Genomic DNA, 25,531 nt, shown 5'->3' on the forward strand with positions numbered 1-25,531 from the left:
ACAAGGAACTATCTGAAACTGAGCTGACTCCACACTGCCCTCACAGCTCCAGAGAAATTCCTAGATATATTTTACTATTATCATTTTTCAATTTATTTTTACATTTTTTATTACCCTTTAATTTTCATTTTTAAAACCTACTAATACCTTACCAGAAAAGACACTATTTTTAAAGCAAATTTCATATATATTTTTTCTTTAACTTTTGCAATTTTATTTTGTTTTTTTTTTTAATAGTATATTTTTGAGAGTCTAACCTCTACTCTAGATTTTTAATCTTTGCTTTTTGGTATTTGTTACCAATTTTGTACCTTTAAGAAGCCGATCTTCAGTACCCATTTTTACTTAGGAGTGTGATTACTGGCTTGATTGCTCTCTCCCCTTTTGACTCCTTTTTCTCCCCCAGGTCGCCTCTATCTCCTCCCTCCCCCTTCTCTTCTCTACTTAACTCTGTGAATCTCTTTGGGTGTTCCAGGCTGTGGAGAACACTTAGGGAACTGATCACTGGCTAGATTGGTCTCGTTCTCCTTTTGACTCTCCTTCCTCTCCTCCTGGTCACCTCTATCTCCTTCCTCCCTCTTTTCTTCTCTATGTAACTCCGTGAACCTCTCCGAGTATTCCAGACTGTGGAGAGCTCATAGGGAGTTGATTACTGGCTAGATTGCTCTTTCCTCTTTTGATTCCCCCTCTTCTCCTCCTGGTCACCTCTATCTCCCCTCCTCCTTCTTCTCTTCTCCATGTAACTCTATGAACCTCTCTGGCTGTCCCTCACAGTGGAGAATCTTTTCATCATTAACCTAGATGTTTTATCATCAGTGCTGTATGGATGGAGAAGTCTTGAGACTACTATAAGAATAAGACTGAAAGCCAGAGGCAGGAGGCTTAAATCCAAAACTTGAGAACATCAGAAAACGCCTGACTTCAGGGAATATTAACCAACAAGAGCTCATCCAAAAGCCTCCATACCTACACTGAAACCAAGCTCCACCCAAGAGCCAACAAGTATCAGAGCAAGACATACCAAGCTAATACTCTATCAAAGCAGAAACATAACCCTGAGCACAAAAATACAGGCTGCCAAAAGTCACACCGAACCCACAGACATCTCAAAACTCACTACTGGACACTTCATTGCACTCCAGAGAGAAGACATCCAGCTCCACCCACCAGAACACCAACACAAGCTTCCCTAACCAGGAAACCTTGACAAGCCACTCATCCAAACCCACTCACAGAGAGGAACCTCCACAATAAAGAGGAATCACAAACTTCCAGCATACAGAAAACCCACCTCAAACACAGCAACCTAAACAAGATGAAAAGGCAGAGAAATATTCAGCAGGTAAAGGAACATGACAAAAGCCCACCAAACCAAACAAAGGAGGAAATAGGGAGTCTACCTGAAAAAGAATTTAGAATAATGATAGTAAAAGTGATCCAAAATCTTGAAAACAAAATGGAGTTACAGATAAATAGCCTGGAGACAAGGATTGAGAAGATGCAAGAAAAGTTTAACAAGGACCTAGAAGAAATAAAAAAATAAATAATGAATAATGCAATAACCGAGATCAAAAGCATTCTCAAAGGAACCATCAGTAGAATAACTGAGGCAGAAGATAGGATAAGTGAGGTGGAAGACAGAATGGTGGAAATAAATGAAGCAGAGAGGAAAAAAGTAAAAAGAATTAAAAGAAATGAGGACAACCTCAGAGACCTCTGGGACAATGTTAAATGCCCCAACATTTGAATCATAGGAGTCCCAGAAGAAGAAGACCAAAAAAAAAAAAAAAAAAGCCATGAGAAAATACTTGAGGAAACAATAGTTGAAAACTTCCCCCCAAAGTGGGGAAGGAAATAGCCACCCAAGTCTAAGAAATCCAGAGAGTCCCAAACAGGATAAACCCAAGGCGAAACACCTCAAGACACATATTAATCAAATTAATGAAGATCAAACACAAAGAACAAATATTAAAAGCAGCAAGGTGAAAACAGGAAATAACTCACAAAGGGATTCCCATAAGGATAACAGCTGATCTTTCAATAGAAACTCTTCAAGCCAGAAGGGAATGGCAGGACATACTTAAAGTGATGAAAGAGAAAAACCTACAGCCCAGATTACTGTACCCAGCAAGGATCTCATTCAAATATGAAGGAGAAATCAAAAACTTTACAGACAAGCAAAAGCTCAGAGAATTCAGCACCACCAAACCAGCTATCCAACAAATGCTAAAGGATCTTCTCTAGACAGGAAACACAGAAAAAGTTTATAAACTCGAACTCAAAACAATAAAGTAAATGGCAATGGGATCATACCTATCAATAATTACCTTAAATGTAAATGGGTTGAATGCCCCAACCAAGAGACAAAGACTGGTTGAACGGATATGAAAACAAGACCCCTATATATGCTGTCTACAAGACACCGACCTCAAACCTAGGGACACATACAGACTGAAAGTGAAGTGCTGGAAAAGATATTTCACGCAAATGGAGACCAAAAGAAAGCAGCAATACTCATATCAGATGAAATAGAGTTTGAAATAAAGGCTGTGAAAAGAGACAAAGAAGGTCACTACATAATGATCAAAGGATCAATCGAAGAAGAAGATGTAACAATCATAAATATATATGCACCCAACATAGGAGCACCACAATATGTAAGGCAAATACTAACAAGTATGAAAGGGGAAATTAACAGTAACACAGTAACAGTGGGAGACTTTAATATCCCACTCATACCTATGGATAGATTGACTAAACAGAAAATTAACAAGGAAACACAAACTTTAAATAATACAATGGACCAGTTAGACCTAATTGATATCTATGGGACATTTCCCCCTAAAACAATGAATTTCACCTTTTTCTCAAGTGCACACGGAATCTTCTCCAGGATAGATCACATCCTGGGCCATAAATCTAGCCTTGGTAAATTAAAAAAAATTGAAATCATCTCAAACATCTTTTCTGATCACAATGTGGTAAGATTAGATGTCAACAACAGGAAAAAAGCTATTATAAATACAAACACATGGAGGCCAAACAACACACTTCTGAACAACCGACAAATCACAGAAGAAATCAAATAGAAATCAAATTTGCATAGAAACAAATGAAAATGAAAATACAACCATCCAAAACCTATGGGATACAGTAAAAGCAGTGCTAAGGGGAAGGTTCATCGCAATACAAGCCTACCTTAAGAAATAGGAGAAAAATCAAATAAATAAGCTTCCCTGGTGGTTCAGAAGGTAAAGCATCTGTCTGTGATGCGGGAGACCCACGTTTGATCTCTGCGTCGGGAAGATCCCCAGGAGAAGGAAATGGCAACCCACTCCAGTATTCTTGTCTGGAGAATCCCATGGACAGAGGAGCCTGGTGGGCTACAGTCCATGGGGTCACAAAGAGTTGGAAACGACTGACCAACTACACTACTACTACTGCACTACCCCTGAAGCAACTGGAAAAAGAAGAAATGATGCATCCCAGGGTTAGTAGAAAGAAAGAAATAATAAAAATTAGGGCAGAAATAAATGCAAAAGAAACAAAGGAGACCACAGCCAAAATCAACAAAGCTAAAAGCTGGTTCTTTGAGAAGATAAAATAGACAAACCATTAGCCAGACTCATCAAGAAAAAAAGGGAGAAGAATCAAATCAACAAAATTAAAAATGAAAATGGAGAAATCACAACAGATAACCCAGAAATACAAAGGATCATAAGAGACTACTACCAGCAGCTCTATGCCAATAAAATGGACAGCTTGGAAGAAATGGACAAATTTTTAGAAAAGTACAACTTTCCAAAACTGAACCAAGAAGAAACAGAAAATCTTAACAGGCCCATCACTAGCACAGAAATCAAAACTGTAATTAGAAATCTTCCAACAAGCAAAAGCCCAGGGCCAGATGCTTCACAGCTGAATTATACCAAAAATTTAGAGAAGAGCTAACACCTATCCTACTCAAACTCTTCCAGAAAATTGCAGAGGAAGGTAAACTTCCAAACTCATTCTATGAGGCCACCATCACCCTAGTACCAAAACCAGACAATGATGCCACACAAAAAAAGGAAATTACAGACCAATATCACTGATGAACATAGATGCAAAACTCCTTAACAAAATTCTAGCAAACAGACTCCAATAACATATTAAAAAGGTCATACATCATGACCAAGTGGGCTTTATCCCAGGGATGCAAGAATTCTTCAATATTTGCAAATCAAGCCATGTGATACACCACATTAACAAATTGAAAGATAAAAAAAAACATATGATTATCTCAACAGATACAGAAAAGTCTTTGACTAAATTGAACATTCATTTTCCTATACACTAACAATGAGAAAACAGAAAGAGAAATTAAGGAAACAATTCCATTCACCATTGCAATGAAAAGAATAAAGTACTTAGGAATAATCTTAGCTAAAGAAACAAAAGACCCACATAAAGAAAACTATAAAACACTGATGAAAGAAATCAAAGAGGACACAAATAGATGGAGAAATATACCATGTTCATAGCTCAGAAGAATCAATATAGTGAAAATGAGTATACTACCCAAGCAATCTATAGATTCAATGCAATCCCTATCAAGCTACCAACGGTATTTTTCACAGAACTAGAACAAATAATTTCACAATTTGCATGGAAATACAAAAAAAAAAAAAAAAAAAAAAAAACTTCGAATAGCCAAAACAATCTTGAGAAAGAATGGAACTGGAGGAATCAACCTGCTTGACTTCAGGCTCTACTACAAAGCTACAGTCATCAAGACAGTATGGTACTGGCATAAAGACAGAAACATAGATCAATGAAACAAAATAGAAAGCCCAGAGATAAATCCATGCATCTATGGACACCTTATCTTGACAAAGGAGGCAAGAATAGACAATGGAGAAAAGATAATCTCTTCAACAAGTGGTGCTGGGAAAACTGGTCAATCACTTGTCAAATAATGTAACTAGAACACTAACACCATACACAAAAATAAACTCAAAATGGATTAAAGATCTAAATGTAAGACCAGGAACTATAAAATTCCTCAAGTAAAACATAGGCAAGACACTCTCTGGTGTAAATCATAGCATGATCCTCTATGATGCACCTCCCAGAGTAATGGAAATAAAAGCAAAAATAAACAAATGGGACCTAATTAAACTTAAAAGCTTTTGCACAACAAAGGAAACTATAAGCAAAATGAAAAGACAGCTTTCAGAATGGGAGAAAATAATAGCAAATGAAGCAATTGACAAATAATTAATCTCAAAGATATACAAGCAACTCTTGCAGCTCAATTCCAGAAAAATAAACGACCCAATCAAAAATGGGCCAAAGAACTAAACAGACATTTCTCCAAAGAAGACATACAGATGGCTAACAAACACATGAAAAGATGCTCAACATCACTCATTATCAGAGAAATGCAAATCAAAACCACAATGAGATACCATCTCACACTGGTTAGAATGGCTGCAGTCAGAAAGTCTACAAACAATAAATGCTGGAGAGGGTGTGGAGAAAAGGAACCCTCTTACACTGTTGCTGGGAATGCAAACTAGTATAGCCACTATGGAGAATAGTGTGGAGATTCCTTAAAAAAACTGGAAATAGAGCTGCCATATGACTCAGAAATCCCACTGCTGGGTATATACACAAAGGAAACCAGAATTGAAACAGACACGTGTACCCCAATGTTCATTGCAGCACTGTTTACAATAGCCAGGACATGGAAGCAACCTAGATGTCCATCAGCAGACAAATGGATAAGAAAGCTGTGGTACAAATACACAATGGAATATTACTCAGCCACTAAAAAGAATGCATTTGAACCAGTTCTAATAAGGTGGATGAAACTGGAGCCTATTATACAGAGTGAAGTAAGTCAGAAAGAAAAACACCAATACAGTATATTAACACATATGTATGGAACTTAGAAATATGGTAATGATGATCCTATATGCGAGACAGCAAAAGAGACACAGATATAAAGAACAGATATTTGGACTCTGTGGGAGAAGGCAAGGGTGTGACGATTTGAGAGATTAACATTGAAACATGTATATTGTTATATGTGAAATAGATTACCAGTTCAGGTTCGATGCATGAGACAGGGTGCTCAGGGCTGGTGCACTGGGATGACCTGAGGGATGGGACGGGGAGAGAGGTGGGAGAGAGGTTCAGGATGGGGAACACATGTACACCCAGGGTTGATTCATGTGAAAGTATGGTAAAAGCCATCAAAATGTTGTAAAGTAGTTAGCCTCCAATCAAAATAAAATAAGTAAAAAAAAAATAAAACACACACACACAAAGAAAAAGCAAGAGGATTCGAGAAAACATCTACTTCTGCTTTACTGACTCTGCTAAAGCCTTTGACTGTGTGGATCACAACAAATTGTGGAAAATTCTTAAAGAGATGGGAATATCAGACCACATTACCTGCCTCCTGAGAAATTTGTATGCAGCTTAAGAAGCAACAATTAGAACTGGACATGGAGCAACAGACTGGTTCAAAATTGGGTACTGGCACAAAGACAGAAATATAGATCAATGGAACAGAATAGAAAGACCAGAGATAAATACACGTACTTATGGACAACTTATCTTCAACAAAGGAGGCAAGAATATACAATGGAAAAAAGACAACATCTTTAACCAGTGGTGCTGAGAAAACTGGTCAACCACTTGTCAAAGAATGAAATTAGAACACTTTTTAACACCATACACAAAAATAAACTCAAAATGGATTAAAGATCTAAATGTAAGACCAGAAACTATAAAACTCCTAGAGGAGAACATAGAAAAAACACTCTCTGACATAAATCACAGCAAGATCCTCTATGACCCACCTCCCAAAAAATTGGAAATAAAAGCAGAAATAAACAAATGGGACCTAATTAAACTTAAAAGCTTTTGCACAATAAAGGAAACTATAAGCAAGGTGAAAAGTCAGCCTTCAGAATGGGAGAAAATAATAGCAAACGAAGCAACAAAGGATTAATCTCAAAAATATACAAGCAACTTCTGCAGCTCAATTCCAGAAAAATAAATGATCCAGTCAAAAAATGGGCCAAGGAACTAAATGGACATTTCTCCAAAGAAGACATACAGATGGCTAACAAACACATGAAAAGATGCTCAACATCACTCATTATCAGAGAAATGCAAATCAAAACCACAACGAGGTACCATTACATGCCAGTCAGGATGGCTGCTATCCAAAAGTCTACAAGCAATAAATGCTGGAAAGGGTGTGGAGAAAAGGGAATCCTCTTACACTGTTGGTGGGAATGCAAACTAGTACAGCTGCTATGGAGAACAGTGTGGAGATTCCTTAAAAAACTGGAAATAGAACTGCCATATGATCCAGCAATCCCACTTCTGGGCATACACACCGAGGAAACCAGATCTGAAAGAGAAATGTGCACCCCAATGTTCATCGCAGCACTGTTTATAATATTTCTTAGCCGTCAGGTATGATTTAAATAAAATTCCTTATGATTATACAATGGAAGTCACAAATAGCTTCAAGGGATTAGATCTGGTAGACAGAGTGCCTAAAGAACTACGGACGGGCATTCATAACATTGTGCCAAAGGTGGTGACCAAAATCATCTCAAAGAAAAAGAAATTCAAGAAGACAAAATGATTGTCTGAGGAGGCCTTTTCTAAATCCAACTAGTATATCTGGAAGTTCTCGGTTCATGTACTGATGAAGCCTAGCTTGAAGGATGTTAAGTATTACCTTGCTAGCATTTGAAATGAGTACAATTGTACAATAATTTGAATATTTTTGTTTAGAAAATAGAGTTTAGAAAATAGTTGAGAAAAAAGGAGAAGCAAAAGTCAAAGGAGAAAGGGAACAATATACCCAACTGAATGCAGAGGTACAAAGAATAGTAAGAAGAGATTAGAAAGCCTTCTTAAGGGTACAATGCAAAGAAATAGAGAAAACCAATAGAATGGGAGAGATTAGAGGTCTCTTCAAGGAAACATTTCATGCAAAGATGGGCACAATAAAGGATGGAAATGACAAGGGCCTCATAAAAGGAGATGAGATTAAGAAGGAGTGGCAAGAATACATAGAAAAACTGTATTTAAAAGGTCTTAATGATCTGGAAAACCATGATGGTGTCATCACTCACCTAGAGGCAGAAATCATATAGTACAAAGTTAAGTAGATCTTAGGAAGCATTACTATATACAAAGCTAGTTGAGGTGCTAGAATTCCAACTGAGGTATTTGAAATCTTAAAAGATGATGCTGTTAAAGTGTGGCACTCAATATGCCAGCAAATTTGAATAACTCAGCATTGGCCATGGGACTGGAAATTGTCAATTTTCATTCCAATCCCAAAGAAATGCAATGTCAAAAATATTCAAGTTACTGAACAATTGTGCTCATTTCACACGCTAACAAGGTAATGCTCAAAATCCTTCAAGATAGGCTTCAGTAGTACTTGAACCGAGAACGTGCAGATATACAAACTAGATTTAGAAAAGGTAGAGGAACCAGAGATCAAACTGCCAACAGTCACTGCATCATAAAAAAAGTAATGGAATTCCAAAAAACCATCTACTTCTGCTTCATCAACTATGCTAATGCCTTTGTGTGGATCACAGCAAACTGTGGAAAATATTTAAAGAAATGGGAACACCAGGTCACCTTACCTGTCTCCTGAGAAGCCTGTATGTAGATCAAGAAGCAACAGTTAGAACCATACACGGAACAACAGCCTGGTTCAAAATTGGGAAAGAAGTAGGTCAAGGCTAATATTGTCACCCTGCTTATTTAACGTTTATGTAGGGTGCATCATGAGAAATGCGAAGCTGGATGAATCACAAGCTGAAATCAAGATTACCTGGAGAATTATTCAATAACCTCAGTTATGTAGATGATACCACTTTAATGGCATAAAGTGAAGAGGAACTAAAGAACCTTTTGATGAAGGTGAAAGAGGAGAGTAAAAAAGCTGGCTTAAAGCTAAACATTAAAAAAAACCAAACTAATATTATGGCATTCTGTCCTATCACTTCATGGCAAATAGAAGGAGAAAAAGTGGAAACAGTGACAGACTTTATTTTCTTGGGCTCCAAAATCACTGCAAACAGTGATTGCAGCCATGAAATTAAAAGATGCTTGCTCCTTGGGAGAAGGAAAGCTATGACAAACCTAGATAGTGTATTAAAAAGCAGAGATATCACGTTGCAGACAAAGATCTGTACAATCAAAGCTCTAGTTTTTCCAGTAGTCATGTATGGATGTGAGAGTTGAACCATAAAGAAGGCTGAGTGCCAAAGAATTGATGCTTTTGCACTGTGGTGTTGGAGAAGACTCCTGAAAGTCCCTTGGGCAGCAAGGAGATCAAACCAATGAATCCTAAAGGAGATCAGTCCTGAATATTCATTGGAAGGACTGATGCTGAAGCTGAGTTCCAATAATTTGGCTGTTTGATGGGAAGAGCTGACTCATTGGAAAAGACTCTGATTTGGGGAAAGATTGAGAGCAAGAAGAGAAGGGGTTGACACAGGATGAGATGGTTGGATGGCATCATCTACTCAATGGATATGAGCTTGAGCAAACTCCCGGAGATGGCGAAGGACAGGGAAGTTTGGTGTGCTGCAGTCTATTGGGGTGCAAAGAGTCTGACATGATTTAGTGACTGAACAACAAACGATGGATAGCTATTATTTTAAAGAAGCCACAGACTTAAGTTTTTGGTGGGAAAATGAGTCGTTTTACGTCAACGTCATGGTAATTGGATGAGCAGTGTGCCAGCAGAAACTGACAGCCACTTCTGATCAGTGCATATTCCTGCTGGACCTCTGGAGGTTTTCCTGCTGATCTCTCAGTGGACTCTGAGCCCCTATGAGCTGAGCTCTGAGCTCTCCTATGAGCCCCAGGCAGACAAGTGACTCTTGTGAACTCGAGCCTTGGTCCTGTTACTCCAGATGGAAGGAGGTTCCCTTCCAGCCAAGTTCAGAGCCAGGATGTAGCAGCCGCTGTCCACAGAAGGGCTGGGTTTCATTCCCTAAGCTTGGAGTACTGGGCTGTAACCTGACCTGTTGATTTAGGGAATTCCTGGGCTGGTCAAAAGGAAGCTGTTTTCAGTTCATCCTTTGAATACTTGGCCCTTTCTCTGCCTCTTTCTTCCAGGGGAATTTGTTGCAGCATTTGGCCAGTTCAGGGTGTTTAATAATGAGAGAGCAGCCCACGCCCTGTGTGCTAGGATGGGAGTCACTGACTGAAACACTGAGTTCGTAATTTTGGGGGAGAATCATGGCTTGTGCACGCGTGTGTGTGTGTCTGTGTTTGTGTGCACAACCCCTTATGGGGTATATTGGTGTATGTCTCTGTAGCTTGCTTTTTTCTTCTTTTGCTGGAATTTTGTGGACATAATTTTTAAATTGTTACTCTTATTTTTACTTGAGATGTGATCAATATGTAATATTATGTTAGTTTCAGGTGTGTACCATAATGATTTTATATTTTTGTGTATTGTGAAGTGATCATCAGAATAAGTCTAGTCAACATCCACTACCACACATAGTTACAAATTCTTTTTTCTTCTGAGGAAAATTTTTAACATCTACTCTTTTATAATTTTTTAATGTACACTGTAATATTATGACTATAGGAAGCATACTGTATATTACACCCCCAGGAACTTAATTTATAAGTGATAGTTTGTACCTTTAACCATTAGACATAATTTACTTCATGAAGTACAATTTATCTATATTCTCATGTATGATTAGTACTTTTATGTTGTGTTTAAGGAATATTTTCATATACCTAGATCACAAAAATATTATCTAATATTCTTATTAACTTCTAGAATCTTCATGTTTTTGTTGTTTCTTCAGTCTTGTAGAAGTGAGCAGCATAGTTGTGCCAGCTGGAGAGTGTCTTTGAGGGACGTTTTGTGACTGGAGGGGCAGGAGGAAAAGGGAGTCAGAGCTCTAAGAACAAGCATGCTTACTCACAGCTCTTCCTTCCACACCTGTCAGCCTGAGAAATGTGGCTCTGAAATCAAGGGCATCTTCACTTCCCCCTGCAATTATCAGTTTGTCCATTTGTCAGTCAAAAAGAGGCAGCTGTGCCCTCATGATGAGGTCCCTAGATTCTGATCTGGAGGATAATGTGTGTGTTGGTCCTGGGAGTGGGGTTGGGTGTGTCCCTTGCTATTCTGGATTCCATGAATCCTTATTCTGTTCATAAGTGCCCATTTGCATTTACCCCTGTATGTATTGAATCAAAAATTCATGGGTGGGTACCTACAAAGTGCTAGGTATTAGCACTGCAGCTGACAGAGTCATCTTAAGGAACTCAAGAGATTAGGGACAGATTGTAAACTTATGATTGCAGTCTAATGTGGAATCACTTGTGAGAGCAACATGAACAAAGGGCCCTGGGAGCACAATAGAGGAGCTCCTATCTCTACTAATGGCACACAGTTGATTCTGCAGGAAGGTGATATTTGTGATGAATATCAAAAGATGTGTGTAGAGTTCAACAGGCAGCAAGGGGCAAATAGTGTCCTTTGAGGATGAATGACTAACATGTTCAAAATCACTGGGATTTGATAGACCATGGTGTGTTGAGGGGGCAGTGAGCTGTTGTGTAAATTGTATCATGGTATGCACATGGTGTAGAATCAAGAGCTGAAAATACTTGCAGGAAGTAGGGCAAGGAAGGGCTTTTGCATTTTGTTCAGGACATACAGTTTATGTTATAGGTGATGGGACACATCAGAAGAGTTTGAACAGAGTAGTGACCTGATCACTTTGGTTTAGCAAGGAGGGGGACATGTATTCAAGAGCAGGGAAATTAGATTCAATGAGACCATGAGGCAGGTGTAGAGGCGCAGATGTGAAATACTGAGGACTTGAGCTAGGGTGTTGTTGATAAAAGTGAAAGAGCAAGGATGGATGCATAGATGGTGGAATCAACAGTTTTTGATGATTAAATGAATATGGGAGACGGCAGGTGATGAAGACCGAACAGACTTTAGGGTTTTGTTTTGGGTGACTGAATGCTATCAGTTAAGATGTGTAATGAGAGAGGAAATGATTCAAGGACAGCAAGAGAGAATTCGTTTTGTTTTGCTCAAGTGGAGTTTTAGATCTAAAGATATGTAGGTGGAGACATTCATGTGACAGTTGGATATAGGGTTTCAAACACAGAAAATAACAGGCTGCCCTCTGAAATTTAGGAGCATCATGACAATGTATGATTATGCTGGTGTTAGCAAAAGTCATGGGAGAAGGTGAGCCTCACTGGGATAGTGAGAAGTAGAGCTGTGAAGAATAGCATTTGGGGGATTGATTAAGGAAAAGGGGTGAGCCGAGGGGCCTGAGAATAAATGGGAAAGAAGGTAAAAAGGAATTCAGGAGAACATGATTTCAGAGTCTACTGGAGAGTGAGTTCTGTGCAGGGAAGTGGTCAAGGCCAAGTAGGAGAAGGACCAAAATTACAGGGGATTAGACCATTAAGAGCTCACTGGTGTGTTTACAGCCAATCCCTCCTTGTGTCTTCTCCCTGCCCCCCAGCACTGCATTGGCGGAGGAGGATACTTCCCAGAGGGCAGTCCCTTGCAGTGTGGGGATTTCTCCTCCTTTGACTGGAATGGATATGGAGTTCACTGGGGTTACAGCTCCAGCCAGGAGATCACTGAGGCAGCTGTGCTCCTGTTCTACTGCTGAGAGCTGTGTGGTATGAGACACGGAAGCCAGCTCCTAAGCCCAGACCCTCAGAAATGGAAAAATTGAATGTTAACAAGGAGAGGAAGGGAATAAATTATGTCACTTTGTGCACTTTGTGGTTTTGAATTTCTCTGAGTCTATTTACAAATTGACTGAGACCTGAAGACCTTAAGGGATGTTTTGGAACAATACCTCTCATTCTGGTGAATACCTCTTTGAACATTGAGTTTGGAATTTCAAGTCGCAACTTCAAGTTCTTAAACACAAGTTTGCCCAATTCTGGAGACTCTAGTATGAGACTGAAGGGCAGAGGAAAATGATTCTTATGAATTTTTTGTAACATACCATTATTAGCTTATCAAGTAAAGTCCTCAACGTAAACATCTTAAAGAAGAATAGATTACTTAGATTCAGTAGGAAAAATGAGATTAAGGTACAGCTGTGACCTTATTCCTTTATTCCTCCAGCTTTGACACTCAGGACAGTGTCCCTACAATGATTCTAGTACGTGTTGCAATGTGTGTGTGATGGGGAGGGTTCTCACATTACCAAGACATTCACTGAAAAGTATCTGGGAGTCCTCCAAGTCAACTCAATTTTGACCCAATCTACCGGGAGACAGTGTCAGATCGCCACGTGAAAGGCTGAGTCCTACAAGTCTGCCCCTTGAATCCTTCTGAGGGGAGAACTGCAGCCACAGTTGGGGCCCTGGGGCTTTTTTTGGATTGGGCAGCAGCTGTCTTGGCTGGAGGGTGAAGTGAAAGACCTGTGGTTGTTCTTGGCTAAACCTGGTTTGTATGGTACTAGGTCATCTACTGTTAATATATAGTTGACCTTTGAACAACCTGTGGGCACTAATCCCTTGCACAGTTGATCAGCTCATATTTGGCCCTCTGCACCATGGTTCTTCCATATCTGTGGTTTCTGAGCTTGTGATCAGCAACGGCAGATTCAGTGAGTCATGGATTGTGTAGTATTGTGTCAAGGAAACCTGCACATAAGTTGACCAACACAAATCAAATCTATATTTTTCAAGAGTCACCTGTGTTTGCTTTTTCTTTTTTTCTTTCTAGTATCCTCTTATGCTTTCACCTCCTTTGTTCCTTACTAGCACATTCCTGACTTCACTTTTTACTCCTTTATTCTTTCTTTCTCTATTCATTTTTGTTACCTCTTGCCTTTTATCTCTCTCCTCATGTCAGGGTGTTATAAAACCAAACTTGAGTCTGTTGGCCTATGTGCAGGGAAGCCAATCTACTGATATGGAGCTGTGGTGAAGGAAAGTATAACATTTACTGCAAGTGTCCAGCAAGGAGTTTAGGTAGCTAATGCCCACAAAATGCCTAAACTCCCCAGTGGCTTTCAAGGAAAAGTTTTTAAATACAGGGTGAGGAAGAGGGTTGCAGGGTGCAGGATCAGCTGGTGGACTTTCATCTAATTGGTTGATGGTGAAGTTACTGGGAGTCAACATCATCCACCTTCTGGTTCCAGCTGGCCTAGGGTCAGTGTGCTTGTGGTTGGCATACAGTTAACTTCTTCCATCTGGTCGAGTTTCAGTATCTGCAAAACAGCTCCAAGGTATGACTTAGAAAGGGTTTGTTATCTGGAAGTACTATTTTTGGAGCTCTGGCAACCTTTTGTTTCTAGGCAGGATGGTAGTTTTATAAGTCTTTGCTTTTTTGTAATTCACTAAACTGTATATTTATGCCTTATAGCCTTTCCTGTATTTGTGTTAATTTTTATAACTTTTTTTTTTTTTAACAATAAAGCATAAACAATTCACTTAGAGAAGTTGGGCTGGAAAAGGTGGCAGGCGTCAGGGCTTTTATCCCCACTATTCTCTTTCTAGGTAAACACATCTGTTTTTCTTTTGCCTAAGGTACATTTTGAATTATCTTTCTATGGACTGGTGATTGATGGTGAATTTAAATTCACAAAAAGTAATAATATATCAGAATCAATTTTTATCCTTCTTTTACACTCTTACTAACTCTTCTGTACATTTCAACAGTTTCAGCTTGTTGCCAGACACAATCCAGTCTCAAACTTTTCCTTGTCTCCCCAGTTTCCGGTAGTGGAAAGATCAGGGGCTACAATCACCACTTCTACCACTTCCCTCACGTTGTCCATCCGTTCTTCATGGCCAGTGCTCTAATGTTCCCTGCCGGGTCTACAGTTTCCCTCTTAACTTCTCTCCATGATCCCTATCTTCTGGTTCACAGGGAAGTTCAGTGTGAGAGAAATTGATCCAAAAGTCATAAAAGTCACAAAATGGGGAAGAGAAAGATACAGCGGGCAAGTACCAGACGTTCACAAACTCCCAGAGACCAGCAGCAATAGGTCACTCTTCCTACTAGATATGTGAGCCATTTGACTCGAAAGCCCATTGTGATAGCCTGTGTCCAGAACCAATTCTAGTGCTATTTATCTTAGCCTGGGTCCTCCATACATGAAATTCTGGGGCAAAAATGAAAGTGCTAACTAAGACTTGAGTTCAGTCAGTCAGTTCAGTTGCTCTGTCGTGTCCGCCTCTTTGCAACCCCATGGATCGCAGCACGCCTGACCTCCCTGTCCATCACCAACTCCCAGAGTTTACTCAAATTCATGTCCATCAAGTCGGTGATGCCATCCAGTCATCTCATCCTCTGTCGTCCCCTTTTCCTCCTGCCCCCAGTCCCTCCCAGCATCATGGTCTTTTCCAATAAGTCAACTCTTCGCATGAGGTGGCCAAAGAACTGGAGTTTCAGCTTCAGCATCAGTCCTTCCAATGAACACCCAGGACTGATCTCCTTTAGGATGGACTGGTTGGATCTCCTTGCAGTCCAAGGGACTCTCAAGAGTCTTCTCCAACACCACAGTTCAAAAGCATCCATTTTTCAGCGCTCAGCTTTCTTCACAGTCCAACTCTCACATCCATACATGACCACTGGAAAAACCATAGCCTTGACCAGATGGACCTTTGTTGGCAAAGTAATGTCTCTGCTTTTTAATATGCTATCTAGGTTGGTCATAACTTCCCTTCCAAGGAGTAAGCGTCTTTTAATTTCATGGCTGCAGTCACCACCTGCAGTGATTTTGGAGCCCCCAAAAATAAAGTCTGACACTGTTTCCACTGTCTCTGCATCTATTTCCCATGAGGTGATGGGACCAGATGCCTTGATCTTAGTTTTCTGATTGTTAAGCTTTAAGCCAACTTTTTCACTCTCCTCTTTCACTTTCATCAAGAGACTTTTTCGTTCCTCTTCACTCTCTGCCATAAGGGTGGTGTTATCTGCATATCTGAGGTTATAGATATTTCTCCCGGCCACCTTGATTCCAGCTTGTGCTTCTTCCAGCCCAGCGTTTCTCATGATGTACTCTGAATATAAGTTAGGAGCTGCCAATTCAGAAAGATAAAGATTAGGAAAAAAACTGAAGAGATTGAAAAAACAAAACAAAACAAAACTAGAAGCTATGTGGTTTGTGATCACTCTACCTGTCTCTTTATAATAATTCTGGAAGAGATATGGGGGAGGCAGAGGACTGATCTGAAATCTATCCCAGGTCCCATGGTACATTGTCCAGGGTGGGACACTGAATGAGTGATGGCAACTGATTGTTTATGAGAAATGGGGACAAGGGTGGCCAGAAAAGGAGGAAGGGAAAAAGATAGAAGGGGTCAGGGGATAAAGGAATCAAGGAGGAAAAGAGGAATGGAGAGTAGGAAGAGAGAAGGCAAAGTTGAGATGCTGGTGGAAGAAGGTCACTGAGGAAAGAGAGAAGGTCTTCAAACGTCCCAGTGACACCACGTGTGGCAGAAACAAGCTGTTCCCACTGAGCTCTGCTCAAGCTGTAGACTCAGGAGCAAAAGAAAGGATCATTACTGTGTTAAGCCCCTGGGTTTGGAGTGGCTTGTTGTGGCACAGTTGATAACTGATCCCAACCTCCATGGTGTGGAGGTTGAGCCTGCTGCTCTAGCTGATGCCATGAGTATTCTTAGTAAGATTGTGGAGGTACTTGTGGTTTACAAGGACCCTTACTGGCTGCAATGTAGGGAAGGGATTGAAGGGGGCCAGCACTGAACACAGTAAGGATTAGGAAGGGGCAGGAAGCCATTTCAGAAATGGAGTCCTCAGCAGGTCTTTGTTCTATGGTCACCAATGTCATCCTATGTCTAGATAATTTGTTTGAGGTAATCAAAGTAGTTCCAGCCTTCTGGCCAGAGACTGACTTAGGAGCCAGCATGTGTCCTATCTCTGCCCAATGAGACACGAGGAAAAATGTGCTGGAGCCTCTGGGAAAAATTTCATTTCTTCTACAGAAGAGCTGGAGGAAGTGACCCTTGTTTTTGCTCTGGATATTCCTTAGTCTTATAGTTTATTATGGGTTGTCTGATAGAAAACTGGACAGAAGACCTTAATAGACATTTCTCCAAAGAAGACATAGAGATGGCCAGGTAGCATGTGGAAAGATGCTCAATACCACTAATTGTTAGAAAAATGCAACTGAAACTACAATGAGGTACCACCTCACACCAGTCATCATTAAAAAGTCTACAAACAACAAATCCTAGAGACTGTGTGGAGAAAAAGGAACCCTCCTAAACTGTTGATGGAAATATAAGTTAGTTCAGCCACTATGGAAAATACTGTGAAGGTTTCTCAGAAAACTAAAAATAAAATTACCATATGATCCAAGAATCCCACTCCTGGGTGATATCTGGATAAAATTACAATTCAGAAGGATACATGCATTCCTGGGGACTTCTCTGGTGGTCCAATGGTTAAGCATCCACCTTGCAATGAGCTGGATGTGGGCTTGATCCCTGGTCAGGAAGCTAAGATTCTCACATGCCACAGAACAACTAAGCCTGCATGCCACGACTAGAGAGCCCACATGCCACACCTTCTGACCCTGTGTGCCACAATGAAAGATCCCCTCATAATGCAATGAAGATTCCGCTTGCCACACCTAAGATCCAAGAAAGCGAAATAATAAGTAAGTAATCAAAAAACACATCCAAAACTGATTTGAAAGAAATATATGCACCCCATGTTCATAGTAGCACTATTCACAATAGCCAGATCATGGAAACTGCTTAAATGTCCATTGACAGGTGAACAGATAAAGAAGATGTGGAGAGGCGGTCCTAAGATGGCGGAGGAATAGGACGGGGAGACCATTTTCTCCCCCACAAATTCATCGAAAGAACATTTGAACACCAAGCAAATTCCACAGAACAACCTCTGAATGCTGGCAGAGGATATCAGGCACCCAGAAAGACAGCCCATTTTCTTTGAAAGGAGGCAGAACAAAACATAAAAGATAAAGAGACAAAAGAGGTAGGGACGGAGATCTGTCCCAGGAAGGGAGTCTTAAAAAAGATAGAAGTTTCCAAACACCAGGAAACACTCTCTCTGGCAGGTCTGTGGCGAGCCTTGGAATCTCAGAGGGCAAAATAACTGGGAGGGAAAATAAATAAATAATTAAACCCCACAGCCTATGTGCCTAACAGCAGCTCCCAGCGGAGCAGCAGCCCAGGTGCTCCCATCCCCCAGTAGCAAGCGGGGGAGGGACAGGGAGGAGCGGGCTGCATTGCTTAGGGCAAGGACTGGGCCTGAATGCTCTGAGGGCAAAAGCTTGAGATAGCAACCCAGACTGTGGGATATCTATCCCGTGAAAAGCCCTAACCTAAGACACGACCAGACCCGCTCACAGAACAAAGGACTGAGCAGAGCTAGCCAGCTGTGGACCGGCCCATCCCCCACCGGAGACAGGCAGGCGAGGGCAGCCAGAGCTGGAAGAGGGCATTCGGCCCCAGACAGGCATCCTATACCAAACAGCAAGCAGACTTCATTGCTAACCAAGACTTCTTGGGATTCTGGATGATCGACATCCGCCAGGACGGTCGCAGCTCCCCAGAAGAGACAAACGGCACACCTGAGAAGGTGCACCCGTTGTACACCCAGAAAACCGAGTGGCTGGGATGGGGGAGAGGATAAGACGCAGCCTTCAACTGGGGGCGACTACGCGCGCCAAGCACCTGGTCAGCTGAGCTGCTTGGACCAGGGGTGAGCGCAAAACGCAGGCCCAACCAAGTCTGCGCCTTTGTAGAGGACCCGAGAACCTGAACCCGGGCGGCTTAGACCTGGGAAGTGCATGTAAACCGGGGCCTGCATCAGACAGTTTCCGCAGAGCAACCTAGAGTCTGAGCAGTGTAGACTGGGAAAACACACACGCTGTGAGCTGGGGCAAACCCAGTGTGGCTGAATCACTGAGAGCACATGCCAGTGATATTTGTTCACAGTGTTCCTCCCTCCCCAAAGCACGACTGAACAAGTGAGCCTAAAAAAAATGTGACCAGCACTGCGCCCCTTGTGGCAGGGCGGAAATGAGACACTGAAGAGACCAACAAACAGAAGAAGCTAAAATAAACAGAGGGAACCGCTTTGGAAGTAACAGGTTCAATAGATTAAAACCCTGTAGTTAGCATCGACCACATAGGAAGGGGCCTATAGACCTTGAGAAGTACAAACCGGACCAAGGAACTATCTGAAAATGAACTGACCCCACACTGTCCACAACAGCTCCAAAGAAAGTCTTAGGTATATTTTTACTATTATCATTTTTTAAATTAAAAGATTTATTTTGTTTTATTTTTATTTTTTTATTTTTAATTCCCCATTACTCCTCTAATTTAAATTTTTATAATCTACTATTACTTTGCAAAAAAAAAAAGAGAGAAAGACCCTATTTTTAAAGCAAACTTCATATATATATATTTTTTATAATTTTTGTGACTATTTTTTTTTAATATTGTATTTTTGAGAATCTAACCTCTACTATAGATGTTTAATCTTTGCTTTTTGGTATTTGTTATCAACTTTGTACCTTTAAGAACCCAATCTTGAGTACACATTTTTACTTGGGAGCGAGATCACTGGCCTGATTGCTCTCTCCCCCTTTTGACTCTCCTTTTTCTTCACCAGGTCGCCTCTATCTCCCCACTCCCCCTTTTCTTCTCTACCCAACTCGGTGAATCTCTGTGTGTTCCAGACTGTGAAGAACACTTAGGGGACTGACTACTGGCTGGATCTGTCTCTCTCCTTTTCATTCCCCCTTTTATCCTCCTGGCCACCTCTGTCTCCTTCCTCCCTCTTCTCCTCTCTGTGTAATTCCGTGAACATCTCTGAGGGGTGCAGACTGTGGAGAGCACATAGGGAAGTGATTACTGGCTAGATTGCTCTCTCCCCTTTTGATAACCCCTCTGCTCCTCCTGGTCACCTCTAACTCCCTCCTCCCTCTTCTCTTCTCCATGTAACTCTGTGAACCTCTCCGGGTGCCCCTCACTGTGGAGAAACTTTTCATCAGTAACCTAGATGTTTTATCATCAGTGCTGTATAGATGGAGAAGTCTTGAGGCTACTGTAATAATAAGACTGAAAACCAGAGACAGGAGGCTTAAGCCCAAATCCTGAAAACACCAGGGAACTCCTGAATCCAGGGAACATTAAATGATAGGAGCTCATCAAATGCCTCCATACCTACAATGAAACCTAGCACCACCGAAGGGCCAACAAGCTCCAGAGCAAGACATACCAAACAAATTCTCCAGCAACATAGGAGCATAACCCTGAGCCTCAATATACAGGCTGCCCAAAGTCACACAAAACCCATTGACATCTCAAAACTCATTACTGGACACTCCAATGCACTCCAGAGAGAAGACATCCAGCTCCACCCACCAGAACACCGACACAAGCATCCCTAACCAGGAAACCTTGACAAGCCACCCATCCAACTCCACCCACAGTGAGGAACCTCCACAATAAAGAGGAACCACCAACTGTCAGAATACAGAAAGGCCACCCCAAACACAGCAATATAAACAAGATGAAAAGGCAGAGAAATACCTGGCAGGTAAAGGAACAGGACAAATGCCCACCAAACCAAACAAAAGAGGAGGAGATAGGGAATTTACCTGAAAAGGAATTTAGAATAATGATAATAAAAATGATCCAAAATCTTGAGAACAAAATGGAGTTACAGATAAATAGCCTGAAGACAAGGATTGAGAAGATGCAAGAAAGGTTTAACAAGGACCTAGAAGAAATAAAAAAGAGTCTATATATAGTGAATAATGCAACAAATGAGATAAAAAACACTATGGAGGGAACCAACAGTAAAATAAGCAGGCAGAAGATAGGATAAGTGAGGTAGAAGATAGAATGGTAGAAATAAATGAAACAGAGAGGAAAAAAGAAAAAAGAATTAAAAGAAATGAGGTCAACCTCAGAGACCTCTGGGACAATGTTAAACGCCCCAACATTCGAATCATAGGAGTCCCAGAAGAAGAAGACCAAAAAAAAAAAAAAAACACACACACACAAAAAAACCCAAGAAAAAAACCATGAGAAAATACTCGAGGAGATAATAGTTGAAAAGTTCCCTAAAATGGGGAAGGAAATAGCCACCCAAGTCCAAGAAACCCAGAGAGTCCCAAACAGGATAAACCCAAGGTGAAACACGCCAAGACACATATTAATCAAATTAACAAAGATCAAACACAAAAAACAAATATTAAAAGCAGCAAGGGAAAACAACAAATAACCCACAAGGGGGATTCCCATAAGCATAACAGCTGATCTTTCAATAGAAACTCTTCAGGCCAGAAGGGAATGGCAGGACATACTTAAAGTGATGAAAGAGAAAAACCTACAACCCAGATTACTGTACCAGCAAGGATCTCATTCAAATATGAAGGAGAAATCAAAAGCTTTACAGACAAGCAAAAGCTGAGAGAATTCAGCACTACCAAACCAGCTCTTCAACAAATGCTAAAGGATCTTCTCTAGAAGGAAACAGAAAGGGGTAAATGGCAATGGGATCATACCTATCAATAATTACCTTAAATGTAAATGGGTTGAATGCCCCAACCAAGAGACAAAGACTGGCTGAATGGATACAAAAACAAGACCCCTATATATGCTGCCTACAAGAGACCCACCTCAAAACAAGGGACACATACAGACTGAAAGTGAAGGGCTGGAAAAAGATATTTCATGCAAATAGAGACCAAAAGAAAGCAGGAGTAGCAACACTCATATCAGATAAAATGGACTTTAGAACAAAGGCTGTGAAAAGAGACAAAGAAGGACACTACATAATGATCAAAGGATCAATCCAAGAAGAAGATATAACAATCATAAATATATATGCACCCAACATAGGAGCACTGCAGTATGTAAGACAAATGCTAACAAGTATGAAAGGGGAAATTAACAATAACACAATAATAATGGGAGACTTTAATACCCCACTCACACCTATGGATAGATCGACTAAACTGAAAATTAACAAGGAAACACAAAGTTTAAATGATACAATGGACCAGTTAGACCTAATTGATACCTATAGGACATTTCACCCCAAAACAGTGAATTTCGCCTTTTTCTCAAGTGCACACAGAATCTTCTCCAGGATAGATCACATCCTGGGCCATAAATCTAGCCTTGTTAAATTCAAAAAAATTGAAATCACTCCAAGCATCTTTTCTGACCACAATGCAGTAAGACTAGATGTCAATTACAGAAGAAAAACTATTAAAAGGTCCAACATATGGAGGCTGAACAACACACTGCTGAATAACCAACAAATCACAGAAGAAATCAAAAAGGAAATCAAAATATGCATAGAAACGAATGAAAATGAAAACACAACAACTCAAAACCTATGGGACACTGTAAAAGCAGTGCTAAGGGGAAGGTTCATAGCAATACAGGCTTACCTCAAGAAACAAGAAAATAGTCAAATAAAGAATCTAACTCTACACCTAAAGCAATTTGAAAAGGAAGAAATGATGAACCCCAGGGTTAGTAGAAGGAAAGACATCTTAAAAATTAGGGTAGAAATAAATGCAAAAGAAACAAAAGAGACCATAGGACAAATCAACAAAACCAAAAGCTGGTTCTTTGAGAAGATAAATAAAATCGACAAACCATTAGCCAGACTCATAAAGAAACAAAGGGAGAAGAATCAAATCAACAAAATTAGAAATGAAAATGGAAAAATCACAGCATAAAACACAGAAGTACAAAGGATCCTAAGAGTCTATTATCAGCAACTATATGTGAAGTAAGTCAGAAAGAAAAACACCAATACAGTATCTTAATGCATATATATGGAACTTAGAAAGATGGTAATGATGACCCTATATGTGAGACAACAAAAGAGACACAGATGTAAGGAACAGACTTTGGACTCTGCGGGAAAAGGTGAGGGTGGGTGATTTGAGAGAATAGCATTGAAACATGTATATTACAATATGTGAAATAGATCACCAGTCCAGATTCGATGCATGAGACAGGGTGCTCAGGGCAGGTGTACTGGGATGGGAGGGATGGGATGGGGAGGGAGGTGAGAGTGGGGTTCAGGATGGGAACACATGTACACCCATGGTGGATTCAAGTCAATGTATAGCAAAACCAATACAATATTGTAAAGTAAAGTAAAAAAAAAGATGTGGTACATATGCACCATGAAATACTACTCAGCCACACAAAGAATGAAATACTGTAATTTGCAGCAACATGGATGCATCTAGAGATGATTATACTAAGTGAAGTAAGTCAGAGAAAGACAAATACTATATGACACCACTTACATATGGAGTTTAAAATATGGCATAAATGAACATATTTACAAAACAGACACAGACTTACACTGAGAACATATCTGTGGTTGCCAAAGGGGAGAGGTGTGGGGAGGGAAGGGCCGGGAATTTGGGATTAGCACTTTTAGACTGTTACGTATAGGATGGATTAAAAAAAGGCACGACTGTATAGCACAGGAAACTATATTCAATATCCTGCGATAAACCACAATGGAAAAGAATATTTAAAACATTGCCTCTATGCGTATAACTGAGTCAATTTGCTGCACAACAGAGAGTGGCAGATCATTGTAAATCAACTATACTTCAAAAAATTTTAAAAAATTAGAAAAAATAATATAGATGATTATGGGTTAAACTGTGTTCTCCCCCATTTCATGCCAGAACCCTAACTCTGAGTACCTCGGAACATGACCGCATTTGGGGATTGGGCCTTTAAAGAGGTTATGAAGTTAAAGGGAGGGTCCAATCCACTCTCATTCATATTCTTATAAGAGGAAGCACTTTGATGACACACAGATAACTAGGGATTCATGCACAGAGGAAAGGCCCTGTGAGGACACAGGGAGAAGGTGGCCGTCTGCAAGCCAAGAAAGGGGCCTCTGAAGAAACTAGAGCTGTCAACATTTGACCTTGGATTTGTACCTTCTAGAACCGAGAAAATACACTGCGGTTTAGGCTCCCTTGTCCCCACCTGTCTGCGGTATTTTGTGATGGGAGCACACGTGTTGCTTAGATCACCAGAGGACGTTTTATCCTCGGCCAGAGGATGAGCCAGGGCAGAGAGGCTGAAAGTGCCCAGGTCCTTGAAGACCCTGAGCTGGCGCTGTCAATCAGGCCGGAAACTGCCTTGCCTCTGAATTTCCTGTTTCACGAGGTGATGTGTGTACTCTTTGCTTAAGTCAGCTTGAGGTGGGTTTAGTATTAGTCCCAGGTGAAAGCCTCATAATTGATCTAAACCTGAACTAATTAAGTGTCAGGGGCAGTAAGACTTGAGGGTAGTGATGTGGGATACAGATTTCAGAGGAAGTAGGAGGTGGGTCACAGGCTGTGGCTGGATGAAGGTGGTTAGAAGGGGTGATGTCCCTAAAGTTACTTGTACCATTTTCCCAGATGTCTATGTGCTATCGACTGTATGTTATTCCTTGATTTCATACCACATAGGATGATATACACAGTGAAATTAAAGATGTCAAAATAAGAGAAAATATGTCTTAGAAGGAATAAAAGAATGTATTACAAGAAGCATAGCTTTCCTTAGGAGCTTTTCTTTTTGGACAGTGTTTTATTTTCCTTAATCTATCTAGTATTTTGTATAAATCAGTACTTTGAACCTACAAAGACAGAAAATGTTAGCTTAATGACAATGACAACAACAAAAAGCTCAATTTCTCTTATGGTTTGAGATGTGATCAGCAGTATAATAAAGTTATTATGTATTAGGTATGTGGTATCACTATGGAGGAACTTATCAATTCTATTATAGCTGAAGGAAGAATCTGGGAACAGAATACCACTGGGAGAGAAATGATAGAATAAGCTTAAATCATCAGGTTGGTTTGTACTGACTTATCCTCACATGTAGTCTTTTCATTTGCTCATCTCTTGTAAATATGTTCACTAGTTTGTGGGAAAATGAGATCATTTTTTCATTTATAGGCAAAGTAATGTCTGTGTATAAAGTTAAATTTATTTCAGTGGAAGATTTTTATGTATTCTGAGATGATCAGAATTTTGTTCTTTTTTTCCCCCCATTTATTTTTATTAGTTGGAGGCTAATTACTTTACAATATTGTAGTGGGTTTTGTCATACATTGACATGAATCAGCCATGGATTTACATGTGTTCCCCATCCAGATCCTCCCTCCCACCTCACTCTTCAACCAATCCCTCTGGGTCTTCCCAGTGCACCAGCCCTGAGCACTTGTCTCATGCATCCAACCTGGGCTGGTGATCTGTTTCACCCTAGATAATATACATGTTTCACTGCTGTTCTCTCGAAACATCCCACCCTCGCCTTCTCCCACAGAGTCCAAAAGTCTGTCCTGTACATCTGTGTCTTTCTTGTTCTAGTAAATGATGATGATGGTCAATGTTTAATTTTAAATAATTTTTTAATGTGTGTGTTTTGCCAGAAAGAGAGACATAAGCAAAAATTAAAAATCATCACCACT

This window comes from Muntiacus reevesi, chromosome 1 (assembly GCF_963930625.1).
Source record: "Muntiacus reevesi chromosome 1, mMunRee1.1, whole genome shotgun sequence".
In the NCBI taxonomy this organism is placed as follows: Eukaryota; Metazoa; Chordata; class Mammalia; order Artiodactyla; family Cervidae; genus Muntiacus; species Muntiacus reevesi.